Raw genomic sequence first — 20,414 nt, 5'->3', positions numbered from 1 at the left:
AACAAATCGTCGATGAGATTTTTTTTTCTTCTGGACACAGTTAGAAATGCATGTTTCAGGGAATGGGCATTATGAAGAAAATAGATATAGTGACATAGCATTTGAATCTTTTTTTCAAACTGAGTATTGTTCTGGTTTTTTAACGAATAAACTAATGAATTCACATAAATTTGTAATGTGATATTGCCCATTTGCATAAATCGCTTGTAACATCTTATTAAATTTATCTTTTTTGAAAAGATTTTAAGAGTCAATAGTTGTCCTCACAAGATTGCCATGGGACCTAAAAATTTATAATCTTGGTAATTAATTTACTTTGTAAGTATTTTGATTTTTAAAATTCTCTTTTACAATAAAAGATCTGTATTCAAAGACATCGCATAAAAATTACATTTGTGATGATCCTGACCCCCAAATTGGAATTATATATACATTTGCAGGCTTGTATGCTCAATTTAGGATAATAAACCTTTGCAACCTTGATTACCTGTAAAATGAACAGATAGCACAATACAGAGCACGAAGATACATCCAGGGTAACAGCGAAATTCGAACCCACTAGCTCCACACCGTTTAGGGGGATACCACTCGGCAATGGTGGTCCTCCCCCTAAAGACCTGGACTTTGCCTATAAGTAATGAAAAGTAAGAACGAAATTTCTCATTTAGTTGTTGCATCCTCTTTCGTTGTCCGTTTTCTTAAACACGCATTTCGGGGGGCTAGATTAAGACCGAGGAAATACTTTTAAATTTTAGAACACCTCATGCTCTTTTCACTCCAGTTACTGCTTCATACTTTTTTTCCCTCCAACAGAGTCGATATTTTTTCTAAAAAATCCTTTTGTTTATAAAATGCACAATTATTTAAATTTTATGTTACAACATTTTGCTATTCATAACAAAATGAACGTTTGAAAAATAATCAACGGCGCTTGAAAAATAAATTCCATTTAGGAACCTAGAATGTATGTATGACACAATAAAATGCGATTAAAATGTAATAAATGAGAAGCAATTTAATTTTTAACAATATATAGCGATACCCTTTTATCATATAACTGGTAATATTAGAAAGAGCTTTTTATCTCTCTGGAAGTTTTTATATATTTTAAAAACTTCGAAAAAATTTTAAGATCTTACAATATCTACTCCCTTATTCTTATTTTTTGCATCATATTTGTAAATTTTTTTTTGTATGGAGCTTATAAAATGAAGACCTCGAGAGAAACTAATTTTTGTGTAATAATGTATAAATATTCATTATTTAAAACTAAAAAGTGTAAAGAAAAGCACTTAAAATTGCAAAAACTTTCAAATACATTAGAAATTCAAAATATAACTAGAGCTAAGTTCATTAAGAAAAATGGTCCTATTAGCAAGTGAAATTTTATATCTAAAAAGTGGTCTACATGGTATATTTTTACTACAAGTTTAACAGTTATTCCATCTGAAACTAATAATCGAATGTTATTTTTTTTCTTTATTCTATCGTCCTCAGTTTTTTCTATAAGTTTCACAAGTTTCTATAAGTCTTATAGTTTTAACGCGGCAAAACAAAATGTGAAGTAAAGATGTTCACCCAAAACAGTGGCCTCGCTTATGGTTTTTATCAACAGATAGAGATGTTAATAAATTTTTTTTATGGTTTGCATTCGTTTTCTACTTATGATGAGCATTTTATAAAAATTATAACTTTTAAAAAACGAAGTTTAGCTTTGCAATTGAATTCTCCAAGTATTAAAAATACTATTTCGGACATTTACGTCTTAAGTATCTTTATTGAATGATTTGCTAATTTTTTCTCACCATGTTTAGATGGTGAAATACAAATAATTAGAACGTAAAGAAACTTCCATAAATTTTCTTCCACAGACAAACATTATAACTTCTCCGTCAAACTGTAAAAGGAAAGTTTCTTATACATGATGCCAGAAGAGTTGTAAGATGTTTTTTCCTGTGGTTTAAAAATTAATAATTCAGAAATTACTGATCGAATATTTAATTTCATTGCACTTGTATATTTTTCTACACATATCCATTGTGCCAAATTTATGAATCACAGCTTTTTGTGCAGCAGTAACATAAAGTTGGACAAAATAGCGGCATCGGTTATAATTTTTCAGCCTGGAGAAAAATCTACTTCGAAGTTCATTAATGTTATACTAATACAACTTATTGAAAGTATGTTTCTAAAGCATTGACTGAGTAAATTTAATATTAAATTTTCAGAATGAATTAACTATTGTTTTATTTTTTAAAGATGTTTATTGAACATTGAAAATTATATTTAATGTACTTGCAATAAAATGTAGTTTTTAAGATTGTATTTTAGAGCAAGGAATAAATAGTATATTCCTTACTATCATGTTTATTGAAGAAAAAAAAATAATCCATATTAAATAACTACTCTTTACAGCTGATGCATGTGTAAAGATTCCACTTTCTTTATTTGTATTTTGAAAAATTCAAATGAAATATAAGATTTTTAAAATGACATTTTAAAAAGTACTGCAAGTATTAATGCTATCTTACTAATTAAAATTTATTAACACAGCAATAAGCATATAATTGATTATATTTAAAAAATAATAATCAACTTAAAAATCATACAATCAGGCGTTGGGATAATGTCTATATCGCCTGCTGCATTGGAAATAAAAAAATCTTAAAAATCATTGTAGCGATTGCATGTGTAATTTTTTGGAAGTGGTATAAGTTTCCCTTAATTCACGATGTTGAATTTTATTAAAACTTATCAATTATAATATTTTAATAATTTTTTAAGAGACAATTATTATTTAAATGAGGATTTTGATTTATTTTGTGGACGACAGCCTTTAAAAGTAATTATTTCAAGGTATACGGTTGGTTTACAATAAACAGTCTTTTGTTAAAAATTCTTAAAAATGTTGAATTCTTTTAACTCAAGAGTTTGGTTTGTAAGCATATTAATGAGTCGGTATATCCTAATATAGTATAACTCACTGATGGCATGCAAAAAGTCATATTTTGACCTTCTTGCATTGCAAAACCAGTTTTTCCTTGTTATAAGATAGCGTGGTGAAACATTCTCGCATTTTTGCCCATTTTCTAAACTGATAATGATTTCATACTATAATTCGAAAGAATAATGAATTTTGTATTGATGCATGTGATTTTTAGTTTTGCATGGTTTAAATGGATAAATTTTCATTGGTGTTTGTGTTTCCATTTTTTCCCCTCATTTTTTTAAAAAAACTGGTATATTTGATAGCTGTGTGCTATTGCGATGATTCCTTTGGATATTAAGGGAAATTTTTTCCACAAATGATGTATAAATCTTGGAAATGAATCCCAATGGTTTAAAAAAATGTTTAAAATATTTCAATCCTATTAAATAAGGTTTTGCAATGTATAAAATTAAAGCTTTAACTTTTTTAAAAATTTTTATGAAATACCTCAGATTGATTGAAGCTGCTCTAAATAAAACGCATGTAATTTATGTGAATATACATACATATATTTATGTATACATATATTTTTGTTTTTAGAAAAGAGAATTGGGAGCCCATTGCGAGAACCAGACTTTGAACTTTTTAAAAAGACTGATGGATTGGTAGATACAACGGATAGTTTTTTGGAGCATTTCAGTTTACAAGAAAATAGTTTTTACAGATATATATTGGTTTGCAAGTTTTTGGGATTTGGATTCATAATCTCTTATTATGCGCCACTTTTTTTATGCTATGTGATGGAAATGATGCTGCAGAAACCATGAAGGTACAAAATTAATTTAACTTGATTCACACTCTGTATTTTTTCTGTTTGTTCTGTTTGTTCTGTTGCTATTCTACAAAGTTTAATTGCTAGGCTTGTTAGTTTCATAGATGTTGAGTTGCAGTTAAATTTGTTAAAATTTTAAAACATTATGCTTATAGATCGAATTACAATTCGATTGAAATATAATTTTTGTGATAGTTTATGGTTTTATTAAACTATGTATGGAACTAAATTTGACTTGGACAATCATATATGATATGTCCCCCAATTCAACAAGATATGATGCAAAGGATGTTATTTTAGATGATTGATTTTCAGTTTCATGTTTTGGTTTGTGTTCTTGTCTCAAAAATATCATATTTAATAATAACTGTGAGCGTTACACATTTTCTGTATTGTAATATTTCATTTAAATTCACTTTATTAACTTTTTGCGTAAACAGAAATTCAAATAGTTGTATGTAAGTGTGTAACCATTGTAAATGTGTATGAACTAGTAATATCCTCTTTAGTCACTAGTTTGTATGGACTGGTAGATAAATGTTCTATCTAACCATGCCTTGCAGTAAGATAACTTTGAATTGAAAATTTATAATGAAGGAATGCAGCAACCATTGTAGTGTGTAACCATTGTAAGTGTGTAACCATTGTAAATGTGTATGAGCTAGTAATATCCTTTAGTCACTAGTTTGTATGGACTGGTAGATAAATGTTCTATCTAACCATGCCTTGCAGTAAGATAACTTTGAATTGAAAATTTATAATGAAGGAATGCAGCAACCATTGTAGTGTGTAACCATTGTAAGTGTGTAACCATTGTAAATGTGTATGAACTAGTAATATCCTCTTTAGTCACTAGTTTGTATGGACTGGTAGATAAATGTTCTATCTAACCATGCCTTGCAGTAAGATAACTTTGAATTGAAAATTTATAATGAAGGAATGCAGCAACCATTGTAGTGTGTAACCATTGTAAGTGTGTAACCATTGTAAATGTGTATGAGCTAGTAATATCCTTTAGTCACTAGTTTGTATGGACTGGTAGATAAATGTTCTATCTAACCATGCCTTGCAGTAAGATAACTTTGAATTGAAAATTTATAATGAAGGAATGCAGCAACCATTGTAGTGTGTAACCATTGTAAGTGTGTAACCATTGTAAATGTGTATGAGCTAGTAATATCCTTTAGTCACTAGTTTGTATGGACTGGTAGATAAATGTTCTATCTAACCATGCCTTGCAGTAAGATAACTTTGAATTGAAAATTTATAATGAAGGAATGCAGCAACCATTGTAGTGTGTAACCATTGTAAGTGTGTAACCATTGTAAATGTGTATGAGCTAGTAATATCCTTTAGTCACTAGTTTGTATGGACTGGTAGATAAATGTTCTATCTAACCATGCCTTGCAGTAAGATAACTTTGAATTGAAAATTTATAATGAAGGAATGCAGCAACCATTGTAGTGTGTAACCATTGTAAGTGTGTAACCATTGTAAATGTGTATGAGCTAGTAATATCCTTTAGTCACTAGTTTGTATGGACTGGTAGATAAATGTTCTATCTAACCATGCCTTGCATTAAGATAACTTTGAATTAAAAATTTATAATGAAGGAATGCAGCAAGCGTTTAAAACATCTCCATGCCAAATAGTGCTTAGCCACATGTGTTGTAAAAAACCAATTTGTTGTGCAGGGATGTAGTCAGATCTTGCTATAAGTTGAGTTGAGATTTATATTCAAAAGAAAAAAATTGATTGAACGATTGGTTTCCTGAAAAGAAACCAATCGTTCTTGATGAGTGCTTATGAATGGCTAATATAATCATAGCTGCAAACTCTACTGGATTTTCATTAGACTACAGGATTTTGAAAGTTTTTCCTGGTCTACTGGTTTAATTAAAATTGTTAAAATCCTGGTTTTTGTACATTTTAGAAAATTCTCTAAAATTGAGTAAGTTTCCTAAGAAAATCGCCACTGAAATAGAATTTTTGAACAGATTATTGTTTGCTTGAATATTAAAATAAGTATTACTCTGATACATAATGACAGGAACCTCATTTATAGAAATCAGTTCAAAACTTTTTTATTCTAAAATTTTCTGTTCATTTTCATTCAGAACTCTCCTTTTAAATTAAAAAATCTTTTAACTATCTTTGGTGAATTAAATGCCTATTGAAATTCAAAATTATGAGTATTATTAATGCATAACATTTCAAGTATGTTTAATGTCAATCATAACTGGAAAATATTGCAGTTTTTCTATTTTGATGACTATAAAAATCCCTAAAATTCCTTATGTGTATTTAGTACATTGTGCAACAATTATCATGAAATTTATATTTCGTAAAATCTACTGGATTATTTCCTATTCATGATGACAGCTATGTGCTTTGATAAGCCACAGATTTAAAATTTTCCTTCATGAGTATTTTCGGTGAAAAACACCATGATTTTCATGAAGTTTCTGTTCATTTTGATTCCATCTAGTGAAAATAACTGAGAATTGTAAATTGCTTGTTTAGGAATAGTGCTCAAGAAAGAATGAGGTTACAACTATTTTACTCTAATCTCTTTGTCTATACTGTCACGATAACATAGTTGCTTTTAAAAATTTGATTTTTTTTGCAAGTATATGTAACAACAATCTATCTCAAAAATTGCAAATATGTAACTAAATATTTTAACTCCCAATGAGTTGAAGTCTGGTAAAATAATTTAAAAATTTTCATTGACACGGCTGAAAAGCTACTTGCTTTCAGCTTTGCTAAAATTATAACTAACATTTTAGGAGTAAATAAACAGTGGTGTATTTTAGAGATGATAAGTTAAAAATAAACAAATATTAAAGATTTTTTTTAAAAATATATTTTTAGGAATTTTGTTTAAAAATTTGATTTTATTCTGAATGAATTATCATTACACATGATTTTGCATTTATTTATTTGTTTGTTCTTTATTTTTTTCAGAACATGGATTCAGATATCTTAAGAGGAATTACAGAGGAATTCAGAATCTTAAGAGGAATTCAGAATCTTAAGAGGAGAGGAGACAAATTATTTGACAAATTACATAATAGCCAATAATAATTTTAATTTTGAACTGAATCAAAGAAGGAATTTGTAAGTACATTGAAAACAAGGTTTTTTGTGTTAACATATTTTTATTTAAAAAAGTTATTCAATTTTTAAAAAAAAAAAAAAAGGTTTGATCATATGTGTATGTAGTTTGCTGTTTGCTTTTTATGTTTGCTTGATCAGATTATTACTTCCAAACATTTTGTTTAGTAACAATTTGCTTCGCAAATAAGTATTTAGTTCATCACCAAATAAATAATATCATTGTAGGATACTTATGAAAAATAGATATTTTATTCATATATCTCTTAATAATTTAAAAATTTTTTTTGTTTAAAAGCATAATCTTTAATTGCTTGCTAAAAATTACTTAACAGCATTATTTGTAAAATTTGTTCCTATTTAAAATTTAAACATTTGTTTTATGCTAGAATTGTAGTTTTTAAGGGAAAAATGGGTCTGCAGAATTATTATTCTGTGCTTACGTAAATTTGTGTTCCATTATTTTTTTTAATTTCAGACCCTGGGTCATGACAAGAAGTTCAATTGATGTAATGTTAAAGCGAAAAAAGAGAACATCGGATAGAAGAAAGGAATCGTAAGTTCATTTTAATTTTTTAACTTTCTGTTTGATTGAGATTAGAGTATTATTGCCTAAATATAATTTGTTCAAGTACCCTTGTGGTTTTTGTGCTTATAGTTTTTATTTTAATTGTAGATTGTGGTACTCTTCATAATTTAATGTTAATTTCTATAGGGTTGCTTGTAACGATCATTAAAGGGAACACAATATTTGCTCGTTTTGTGAAAAAATCATTAGAGATCATGCATGCTTATTAAGTTATAGGTCGGAGTTGCCACTCCACGGGGAGAATATGGAAAAAAGAGTAAATTTAAAAATCTCCTAAAAATAATTGGGGAAGGCAGGGAATTTTGAGTTTTTCCTTACAAACTTATTTCTTGTTTTTTAAAAATTGGTGACCACTCAAGGCACATTCTAAGGGATATTTCTACTGTACCAAACTATTTCATTTATTGTAGCATTATTTGTTTTTAGAATGTTAAGCTGTTTCTTATTTCTTTAAGTTTTTCCAGCAATTAAAACTAGTATAGTTAGACTAATATAGCTCACAGAAGAGCTCGGGTTTCTTTTTAATATATCGTGCATAATTAACTTGAAATTCTTCACATCTGTAGTTATTGCTTTCATTATTTATTAATTTTTTTCCTTTGCTATAGCTTAACTTTCAGCTTCAATATTCTCAAGAGTAGGTTTCTTAGAAGTGAACATCAGTGTCATTAGATCAATAACTTAAAAATTCTTCTCTAATCAATTTTTGAAGTTTTCTTAATTGATCACACAAGGTTGTCACTCCGCAGGGAGAATAGGGAAAGCCTTGAAGATACAGGGAATTTAAAAATCAGCCAAAATATCAGAGAAAATGCAGGGAATTTTGAATTTTTTCTTACAAACTGGGAGAAAACAGGGAATTTTATTTATATATTTTTTTTCTTTTAAAATATGCTGAGCTCTCAAAGCGCAATCTATGGGATGTTTAAAGACGATAGCTCGGCTATACTATATTATATTTAATTTATTATAGTATACTTGTTTTATGTTGAGCTGTTTCTTATTTCTTAAAGTTTTTCAAGCAATTAAAACTAGCATTGTTATCTTAATATAGTTTACAAGAGTGCAGGGATTGTGGACTTCATCTTAATATATTGGTTATCATATATTCAGGGAAAACACTGGGGATTTTTTATTTTTTTTTACAGATATAAGTGCAACCCTGGGTTTGCTCGTAAAAAGTTAGCTGTGATATAATAGATTTTTACTTTGTACCAATCACATATTTTCAGATTTAATTTTGTTGAATCTAACATTAAGTCCACATCATAGTCAGATATTTAGACTTTTAATGTTCATAGATTTAATTTATGTTTTCTTAATATTGGAGATATTAATTTAAGTACTTTTTTTCACTTGCAGCAACCAATGGATTTATCAACTATTACTCCAAAGCTGTTGAATCATTGATGTAATTCTGTTTATGATTTGGAAACAGACTTTTGAAAATTGCTGCCGATTTCTCGTCTATATAATGGTGAAGATGGTGGTAAGCTTTTTTTTCATAATGATTTATTACATTTGTAAACTTTTTTATTATCTTCTAAACGTTATTATCTTCAATAAGTTTGTACAGGGCCGACTTGCTTAAACCACTGTTTACTTAAACCTTTTTTCTTTTTTTTTTAATCAAGCTTGGTTTTTTTTTTAAAAAAAAAAAATTATTTTAAATAACTTAATTTTCTATTATATAAATACTTAAGTTTATTTTATGAGCAGGTGCTTATTGTTTTTCAAATAAAAATGTTTATATTTTACTATCTGAAACCTAAAAGACGAATTTAGTAACAGTTTGAAAAGTTAATTACCATGGATTACCACATTACCATGATAATTTTGCAGTTGATTCTTCTAAATAATTTCTAAAATAATCATTTTAAATTGGGTTTGTTTAATTATTTCTACTTGTCTCATTTGGTATAAGCATTTAGTTTCAGGTTCAATCAGGTTTATTTAACTTCTCCCTATTTTAAGTTATTATTTGAATAGCCGTTGATCCATTTTTGTTAATTATGAAATTTAGATCCTATACCTCTTATAAAGGATGTTGAAAAAACAGCACTAACATTTTTGATATGACTTAATAATGAATAGATAACACACTTTAGTGTGGTTGAGTGCAGACTCTAGACTAGCCATGAGCTGAAAAACCTAGAATGGGCCATACACTGAAATCTATGGGATTGAGATCTGGCAAGTAGGGTGGCCATTCTTCCGAAATATAATCATGTCCAGAAAATGCGCACCACTCTTGTCTTTTTGGCCTTATGAGCTAATGTGGTGTCTGAAGTCTTGTTGAAGCATCTATTTTACAACGCTGAAGTCTTTTTCTGCCTACAAGAGAACAATAGCTTTCAGAATGTCTCACTTGTAAATTAAGTCTCTTAAGAAGAGCAAAACTAATTGTCTCTGTTTACATTAAGAGCCAATGTTTTAACTTACATTTTGAGTTTTTAGTTCAATCTGATCTTAAATAAGCAACTAAAAAGCAGTAATTCAAAAATTGCATTTTCATTTTTCTTAAATGAAGTGTGTCCTCGAAGAAGTTTTATTTCAAATATATATTAATGTAAAACTTAATAATACATTAATGTATTATCTTAATATTTAAATAAATTAATCCAACATCTTAAAATGTATGTAAGGAATCTTTATACCTATTGCTAATCAATATATAATTCTATTTCTCAATTAATATACTTCTTTAGGGCTTTGAATCCTAATCAAATGAATCCTAATCAATTGAAATCCTAATCAAAGAAACACTGTTAATATTCTTGAAATTCTAACATCAATCTTTTCATCGTTTTATAAATAATATTTTTTTAAATTAGATTTTATGCTTAGACATTTGAATTCGCAGCTCTGGAGTGCCGTGATATAGTCTAGCTCTGAATTTGTTTAGTGTATTAATTAGATTAAAACGAATAAAATAAGCTAAATCATAGCTTTTTTTAATGAATAATGATCATTAAATAAATATCTATGTTTAGAATGGTTGTTAAAGAAGCACATTTCTTTATTGTGGAATTTTGAAACGCTTGAGAAATATTACTGCAAATATTTTTATAAATGCTAATATTTTTCATCATTCATTCAATATGTTGTAATTAGAAATAAATATTCTTGTGAAAGAATTTCTTTTTTACTGACATTTTATTTATACAATTTAGTAAGAATAACCTAAATATTAAATAGATAATGGATTGTTTATTGGATTTAAATATATATTTACAGATTTCAAAAATCTTAAATAGTTTTGAGAAAATGTTTATTTTTCGGTGCCCCTGGGACTTTTCTGTAGAATCCTGGGATTTTGCGAAGCACCTTCTCTGGAACAGCTTTTTAAGAAATTTTCAATAGTCTATTGATCTATGTCAGTTACTGTGGTTGGTCAGGGGATAGAGCGCTTTCCTTCCAATGAAGTAAATTCTCCCAAAATTTCTCCCAATTCTTGATCATTACGTTTACGTAATGCAGATGTAAAGCTTAATCGCCTCAGAATCGGCCACACTCGACTCACGCATCTTCATCTGTTGTTTGGAGAATCTCCTCCCAAATGCGACTCTTGCAATACTTTACTTATGGTTCATCACATTTTAACCATTCGTCCTTGTTTTAACCAACATCGTCTTACCTTTTTTAATAGCTCGATTTTATGTATGAAGGATTTGTTAGATGATATTCATCATCCTAACATTTTCGCATTTCTGCGAGCTATTGGTATTTTATATTGTATATAACTGTTATACCTGATTTTATTCACTCTTATTTCCTACCCATGAACCGTTTTACCTTTTCTGTGTATTTTATAAAATTACGCTTTTTATTGATTTTTATGAACTTTTAAAAATATGTGTCTTGAGATAAACTATTTTATTAGTTTCATTTATTTTATGACAATGGAACTATTGTGTGCAATTTACCATTAGATCTAACTCACCAAATTGTTTGGCGCAGCATATCCTCCTTTGGATCTTGTGCCATAAAACTTCTACATTCAATCCAATCCCAATTCTTGATCCTGAAGTTTCCTTGTCTTCTGGATTGGGTTCAAAATTACAAGGCTATGGTGTTGAACATTGGTAGAGGTTAGCTCAAAATTGGGTCGGCTGTTCAACGGCGGTTATAAAATAAAATGTTTATACCTGAAACTAAAGAAACCTGTTTAATTGAGAAAATAAAAGTATTTCCTGAAGGCATTATTGATACTATTGAAGTTTTGTAACATCTTAGACACTGTGAGCAATTAAGTAAAAATATCATACTTTTAAATTATTGCAATTTTAAGTTTTCATAGGATATTAAATATTTCTTTTAGAATTCTTTCTGTATTGGAATGGACGAAACTGTTTTAAGGAAAATTGTACATAGATGTGAAAGATTACATGGTAAAAGGTAATTTTCGTTTAAATCTAATTATTGCTATGTATAATATAATGGAGTCATTCCTTTTCTTGCATTACATTTTCCTTAGTTTTTATGCATTTTAAGAATTTATCTCAGAGTAAAGGACTTAAGACTGTCATTTGTCTAAACACCAATATTTGTAGTTGTGTATCAGTATCATAAAATCTTATAGTATCAGTACACTAAAACATCTATGCAATTAGAAAATGATTTTCATTTCAACATTTTTAAATTTCTTATTATGCTTGCAAACCTATATTTTACAAAATCCATTTGAAGTTTTCTTTTGGAATCCATTCAAAGTTGGCTTTTAGGACAATTATACCTATTAATGAATATTCTAATATAAAACATAGCAGCATTGAAAACTTTTAAGAAGTTTTCTTTCGACAACTAATGAAGAATTAAGAATAGAGTCAAAGATAAATCTGACTTTAGTGAATAAAAAAGATAGACAGGTTGGTCAGGTTAGAAAAGTTTTGCTCTTCTTAATTTATAAAACAACTTTTATTTCAAGATAATAAAGCTAGACTTACCAGGAATAAATTCTGAGCAAAAGATATTTAGATATTATTGAAATTCTTTGACATAGAATATGCAATTTTAATATCTGCTTTGAAAGCTTCAAATTTTGTTATTGCCTTGAAAGCTTCAAATTTTGTTATTGCCTTGCCAAGTGCTTTTTTACACATTGTTTTTGTGAAATTGTATTCCATTTCTGCTGCAAATAATGCTAAAATTTATAAAATACATAAAATTGTCTTGCAAATTTTGATAAAAATTCAGCTTTTGATTTTTTTTAAATATTTTAGAATAAAAATTCTTATGCATTGTGACCTTTCAGCTTTTAAATAAAATGCTTAAAAAAAGAAGTACGACATAAATTAGAAGAATGACTTGTTCTAATATGTGTTCAGTTTGTTTTAGCCTAAAATTTTGTGATTTTTACATTGCTTTGTATTTAGTGATGTTAAATTTTTATAACATTTTTCATATTTTAGTGTCAGATAAAAATACAGTAGTATGCATTTATTTTTTCCGTTTGTAATTTCTTTTTAGTAGTAATATTTGATTGTAGCATTTTCGCCCATTAAGGTTTTTAGCTGAATCTCAGTTTTATTTTTTTTCCACTTTCCTGGCTTAGTCCATTCTACTTTTTATTCATTAATGCCTATTTTTTAATACCCATCAGAAAAATTGTTTCCATTTGTTTTAAGGTAATGCCATGCTTAGCAGCAAACTTATTTGAAAACATTCTCAACTATCAATGAAATTTGTAAAATTCACCAGTAAAATAAATCAAAAGAATAGTAAAATAAGATAGACAAGTAAAATAAGAAAAAATAATAATAAGGATAAGAAAGAATAGGAAAGACCAGTAAAATAAATAAATCAATAAATCAAAATAAATCAGTAAAATACATGAAATTTTTTTTAAAATTATATTCAAAAATATAACCTTACCTTCATGTTTTATTGCTTAAACCAATTTGGGAATTCAGTCATTTGTTATAAAAAAGAAACTAAATTAACGATTTTAAATCATCAAATTTTTATGCATAATTATTATTTTACGCTAATGCAGTAACAGATCTTTAGGGTGAACTTATAATTTCACAATTGACTAGTCTCTTTCATGTGATTTTATAGATTTCAATCATGAATGCAGTATCATAGAATTTTAAATAATCTTTTGAGAGATCATCCACTAAAATCACTTGTGTACGATATTGAAAATGGCATATTCACTGTCTTTTCAATTCGAGATTGTTTATACCTTAATTTAGAATTATTTGATTAAGGAAATTCTGAACTCAATTGAATTCCCAGATAAATAAAATGGAGGTAAAAAATTTGCCTCCCTACCACCGATTATTTTGTATCTTTTGTTTTAAAAATCTATAATATTTTCTCCCTTTTTCTTTATGTTTAAATTTTTAAGACATCATTCATGCTATAAAAACATTTAAAAAATCCACCCTTTCATAAAATGTCTAATTCGAAGTAAAATTTTAGTTTTTGTATTTATTTTGTTTACTTTTTTTTCCAGGAAAGAGAAAAATCTTCTGGTCAGAAAATTGAAATTGGAATTGAGAATGATTTATCAAAATGATCTAGAATAACATTAACTATCCATAGAAGTATTGATTGATTTCAGTAAGTAGGATATTTTTACATATTTTGTGAAATATTTCTCTTGTTACATGATTAATTACAAGTATCTTTCCAAAAAACACATCTATTTCTCGTGTCAAAGTAACTGCATTAATATTTTGAGGAAAGAAAATATTATTTGAATTAACATAGTATTAATAATGTAAATTTATTACGCTTTAACATCTATTAATGCAGGTCTTTTTTAGAATTTATTTTACTGACTAGAGTAGAGTTAAAATCTTTAAAGAAAAGCTTACCAGTGCTATTAAAAAATTTACAAAAATATATTCCTCTGAATAATTAAAGTATTTTTATTAAAGATACGAATTATATTTAAAAAATTACTTATGGTTATTTTTTAAACTAAGCTTTTAAGAGAATAGGAAATAGATTCAAATTTTCGAAAGGAAATAGGTATAAAACTTACTTATACACAGTATAAATTACCATATAAAAAATGTTTTGTAAGGTGATGACATATAAAAAGGATTTTTTTTCTATGTAAATTTATTTGTTACAAAACAATTTGTATGTTTAATTAGCTAAACAAATACAAAACCTAAATTAGATTTTTTTTTAAAAAAAAACTATTCAATTATAAGTTTTTTTAAATGTTCTGAAAAGTTTGTCAAGGATTATGAGTAAGAAAAAAGCAAGTCTTCTCCCAACCACACTTTATTGGATGATTGCTAATTTTGCTAGAGCTTATGTTGTAGCTAAATTATTTCGCTTCATGAAAAGAATCTGGATTCCTGATAATAATTCTAGACAGTAAAGTTAATTATGCTCTAAAAATACATAAGCAAGCAAGTAAAAAAAGTTTTTTTTCTTCTTTTTTTTTTCAAATTGACCGAAAAAAAATTTTTTTTTTTGGTCCAAACTAGATTTTATTTGGATTATTTACAGCAAAGTTTTAAATATTACTTAATCTTCTAAATTAAAAGTGATTAAGGTATTATAAAGTATAATTGTGAAAATAATATTATAAAAGAATGTGTTAATATTATAAAAGAATAATTATATTCTACATAATATCCTATTGCCTTTCAAAAACAGGCATAACCTAGTCTAACATACTGATTCGAAGCTTTCGTTCTTAACTTGTCTGAAAATTGCATTTTTAAAGTAATTTTGAAAATTATCAGAACATGAATTATTAGGTGATGTTATTTTCAAGAGTTTTTAGTAGCATTATGACTTTACATTTACTAGCATGAATTATTTCGTAAAATTATTTTTTAGAAGAGCAAAATAATTTATAAACATTTCATTTAAAGTAATCACATTAGGACTCCAACGGAAAGATTTTATTGAAAAACTCTTTTTTTTTTTTAAATTTGGTTATTTTTAAACTGATGGTATTTACTTAAATAAAAGAAAAAAAGTTATTTAAAAAAGTTATGCTTTTTTTCATGTGTTTTGTTTTAACCATAGTTTAAATCAGTCTAATCTTGTCTGAATAATATTACTAAACAAGACCACTCTCCTTATTTAATAGTAACTAGGTAATCACTAGCATTGCTTTCATCTGTATTAGTAAAAAATTCTGTTATCTGAATAGTAAAAGTTAATTTGTAATAAAATGAAATTTTTTACATTTCTTTTTACTGCGCACCTATAAATTCATTATTATATATGTTATGTAATTTTGATAACAATTTTTATTACAATGAATTTAAATCTAATAAGGAAATCTAATACTTTTTTACAAGTAAAAACTCATTGTTGAAAGACTATAAGTTTCTTAGCTTTTCGATTTATAAATTAAAAGAATTCTTATTTTTAAGGAAAATTCATGGAGTGTTATCACTTAACCAACTGTCTAACAAATATATTTTAATGGATACTTTCATTTCTGAAATGCTTAGTATTGTCTTTTTTCCCTTTAAATTGAAAGAGATAATCAGTCATTTTAAGGTCTAGCAGTGTTTTCATCGCAGAAAAAAATGGGTGAGAATTTCTTACCCTTTCTCAAAAACAGGGTGAGATTTCAAAAAGTTAAGTGAGATTTCTAAAAATTTAAAAAAAAACAAAAAAAACAAAAAAAACACAGAGACTTGAAAAAAAATCATTTCTTTAATTATAATATGTTTTTAATATCTTCTAATTTTTAAAGCATTTAATATTTTTGTTGCATCATATGGAAAATGTTCTACATCTACTTTTTCAACAGCTGTTCTCATTAGGTTGATCAAATGCGTGTTTGTTTCGTTCTGATTGTTTCTACCCACATTTGTTTCATTTTCATTTGTCCGTTTCGGAGAAGATCTTGCCTTTTCAAGGTATTTGTCCATCTTACATTAATGCGCAAAAAATTTGAATTTCTTACATGGAGAAACCTTACCTACGGTAAACATGTGGTTACAGAGAAATGCGTTCTGAAAGAGGTTCCGTGGTTCGGAGGGATGATATTCTGTTGTTCTTAAAGGTTCTGAACAATACTGGTAAATAGGGAAGCTAGATAATGGGGCAGATGTTGAAAATAATGAAAGATCCAGGAAGAAAAGTGAAACGCATTTTATTCTAAATGGCGCAATGAGAAATTTTTTTCAAAATGCGAGAAATTCGCGAATTTTGAAATTGGTTTATAGAATGCGCGAATTTCTCGCCGTAATAATTTTTTAATGCGAGAAAAGAAAAAAATATGCGAGATTCTCGCGTTCTCGCGCTGTAGTGAAAACACTGTCTAGTATAATTTTGTTTATTACATACTCATTTAATGATGACGTTTTTACTTTCTCTATTGATGGAAATAGTTAGCACAGATAGCTTCAATTTTTGCAAAATGTTGAAAGCAGAAGTTCTTTATTGAATAGCTGCAGATTAGCACCTTTCTCGGGATCAGACATATGGAATCGAACATAGGTGAATTGTGCTTTACATGTGGCAGCATTTTAAGCACCAACGAGCGGATTTTTCTGCCGGGGCGATTTCTAACATTATTTATTGAGTATGGAAAGATTGCCCACTATTGTTGTTTCTAAACATGCCAAAGTTTGAGTTTTGCAAATCATTACCAAAAGCTAGGTTTCAAAATTTAATATCTTATGCCCAGAAAATGAGTGCTATGTTTGCTTCATCTTATGTATGTGAACAAGTGTTTTCAAACATGAACCTTAGAAAAAATCATTTCAGAAGTAGACTAACAGACCATTTAGCCTCGTTCCTTAAAATAAGCACATCTCACTTCGAACCTTAATATAAGATACTTTTAAAAAGGAAATTGCAATTTCATTCCTCTCATTAAATATTTAAATTAAAACTTGTATATCGTTTTTTTTTTTTTAGAATTTCTTACTCGACCCACCAAACTTTTTTTTTCTCGATTTTTGCCCTCGACCAAAAAAGTTTGCTCATCCCTGGTCTAACCCAACTGCCAAACAGTTGGGATAAGAATTGAGGAAAATATGTTGTTGCGAGCAGAAAAAAAATTCTCTTTAAAATGAAATTATTTCTCTTCTTTATAATTGTAACTAAAATCATTTTTTCTTTTCAGTGTTGCAACAAAATGCAAGATGCCTTCAGGGTGCAGCCCGAACAAGTTCGTTTCTTTTTGTCCATTTATTTTGTTATTTGATACCAATTATGAGTTTTTTAATTTAAAAAAAATATTAGTCCAGTTGATAATTAATTTAATTGTAGAACAGTTTGATAATAACTATTTTTTAAATGGCTATAATATAATATAATGTTACATGACTAAAAATAATAATTTCATGCACGAGTTTTTGTTCAAATTTTAACTACCTAATAAACAAAATGAAAAACATAATAATAGTAAATAAAACTCTATTATACACTACTTTCCTCTTTAAATAGAGAATGAAACTAATTACGTTATGTCTAAAACTAAGTTATCAAGGGGTTAAAAACAAACCTTTTGAAATGAATTTAAATTTTATATACATTCTTTTAAACTTTAAATAATTTCTTAAAATCCTGCCTGTTACAATGTTTTACTGTTAGCAGAATTATGAAGTTTTTACTGAAGTTGTTTCAACTGTTGAAAAATGAACTTAGACTTTCACTAGAGCAAACAGCTCAGAAGAACTTGTAGTCTTGAATTTGGTTAAAATAAGAGCTAAAGGGATTGTTTTCAACAAATACTTTGCTTAGATGTAAAATTTTCTAAGTTAATCTGCAAACCATTGTCATAAATTAAATTTTGCTTGCAATCAAATGACAAAGCCTTAAATGAACATAATTTGCTGGCATAATTCGCTCAGTTAAAGGGGAAAAAAATTTAGTCAGAAATGAACTAAACATATTAAAGAAGATACAGCAATTTTTTTTCAGCAAATTAAAAATGCTATTTAAATTGAAAATGGCACCTGGCTCAAGAATCGCCTGCTTTAAATAAATGCAACCAAAGACCCGGTATTGATCTCTCTATGCATAGGTGGTGTGCTGTAGGAGTTAGGGTTTGATACTGTATTTTGGGTGATAAATAACAGTTAGGTGGGGTGTTCCTACTATAATCTGGTTTGTTTGATTCATGTTGATCAACATATGAATGCCTATTGTCCTTAAACTGTTTCTTCCTGCTTTGTGCATAATTTTTCTTAACATCGACAATGACATCCAGCAAGAAGAGACCTCATGTCCAAGTGCTGGTGTTGTACATGGTCGGTTTGAAGAGTGCGAGGGATCGCCACTCTTCTCAAGTCTGCCCCTTTCCAGTCACCCTATCCCAATCCTGTTAAATATGTGTGAGATAGGCTTGGAAGACATTGTAATCCTGATTACCTAACATTCCATTCATGGTGCCTACTTAAATAACAAAATTGTTCAACATATCAAGTTGCCCATGCCAATTGGAATTACCATTGTAGGAAGGAGGAAGGCGATTTAGAAGAAATTAGAAGGCAGAGGAAGGTATTTTGGTTCCTGAGTAGTTAAAATCCTTATCACATACCCACAACTTTCGTAATTATTCTACCATGTTTCTTAAATCAGGAAACGCGAATCGTCAAAGCTTACTTATTGAGGTTGGGCGTTTTCTTTAAACTTTATTATTACTTTACGGTTTTTTGCCACAAAAAATTTTGGGATATTTTTTGAATCTTAAGAAATCCTAATTTGAAAAAGGGCGTGTTTTTTTTATAGGGAGGGGTGTAGTGGAATCATATGGGGTAAGCCAAGAAATGGCGCACTTTTACTGGTTTTTTGATGAAATCTAATTTTTTTTCTCAATTTGCTGTTTTTCATTTAAATAAAACACTTTCATTGTAAAAGTTATTTAAATTTTTCATATATATCAACAAAGTTCATATGCTTTTAAATTTGGTTAAAATAAAAAAAGTCTGTGGGCAGGCCTATTTCATTATTGGTATTGAAGGCATGTTTGATATGAAATTCTTAAATCTACTGCCAAGTGTTTGGAATTTCCAATCACATTTTCCCCTCTCAAATAATGAAATAAATTTAAATGTATTACTTAGTAAAAAAAAAATAGTAACTTGTTGAAATTTTCAGCTTTATTCCACAAAAATTACCAATATATCAGTGCACATGTTACCAAATCAATAGAGATAGCTAACCAAGGCCTATATTATTCTCAACCCATTAATAAAATAACATTTTGAATTTGTTATGCATAATGCTAAAATGCATTTTGTATTTAGCTTATGTATGAGACACCAGGTAGATTTTAAAGTTTACTCTCATTTTTTTTAAATTGAGCGTTTAAAATTTTCGATGTTTATAAAAAGAAAAAAACCACTACATAAAAAGAAACAGAATCAAAACTGCTAAAAGCTCATTAGACACTTCATTCAAAGTTATTTATTATTATTATTAATACACTTTGATTCTCTAAACGAATTAAAAAAATTTTTTTTTAATTATTAAAGTTATTACCTAAGACTATTAATTAATACTAAATTTTCATTACAGTTTCACTATCACATTTTACTAAAGTAACAAAGTAAAGAATAACTGAATATATTTCTAATAAATAACTATAATGATAAGAAAACTTTCAACAGCTATTTGTTTAACTTTACAAATGCTACAAAATCTTGCGTTGCAATTTTAGAAAAATTAAACATTTATTTCTCAGGCATGCAATTTTTACAATCTACAAACTGAAATCAGTGATTTCCTCTTATCCATTGGATGTCACTGTTTTTAAATCCTCGTTTTTGTCATGTCTCTTTCAATATTAAATATTTTAAAAGTTACGAGTTTTCCGAAGATTTACCGGTGAGTTTTTACTTCTTATCCTTTGTTTTAAACCTCCCATCCCATGAACATATAGTTGGTCTAAAATAAGAACTCCCCCAGACATTCATCTGGACCTGTGGCGGTGACCATGGTAACGAGGTATGACTATTTCAAGAAGGGTTGCCGGGTCACTGTTTTGGAGTGGTTTCGACTCT

General features: G+C 27.9%; 1 protein-coding gene across 1 annotated transcript in view; it reads left to right on the top strand.

Moving 5' to 3' along the window:
• Window positions 1-17,801, top strand: part of LOC147806748 (uncharacterized) — a 38,860-nt gene extending 21,059 nt beyond the window's left edge. Inside the window, exons 7-13 of the mRNA XM_087168520.1 lie at window positions 3,530-3,758; window positions 6,729-6,881; window positions 7,357-7,434; window positions 8,830-8,956; window positions 11,789-11,865; window positions 13,928-14,034; window positions 17,531-17,801. The gene's annotated coding sequence lies outside the window, so the exon portion shown is untranslated. The remainder of the gene's footprint in view (window positions 1-3,529; window positions 3,759-6,728; window positions 6,882-7,356; window positions 7,435-8,829; window positions 8,957-11,788; window positions 11,866-13,927; window positions 14,035-17,530) is intronic.
• Window positions 17,802-20,414: the final 2,613 nt, after the last annotated feature.

Source organism: Parasteatoda tepidariorum, chromosome 7 (genome assembly GCF_982258835.1).
Source record: "Parasteatoda tepidariorum strain Cologne lab strain chromosome 7, Ptep-v5.0, whole genome shotgun sequence".
Taxonomy (NCBI): domain Eukaryota; kingdom Metazoa; phylum Arthropoda; class Arachnida; order Araneae; family Theridiidae; genus Parasteatoda; species Parasteatoda tepidariorum.
This window is presented reverse-complemented; position numbering and strand designations above follow the sequence as displayed.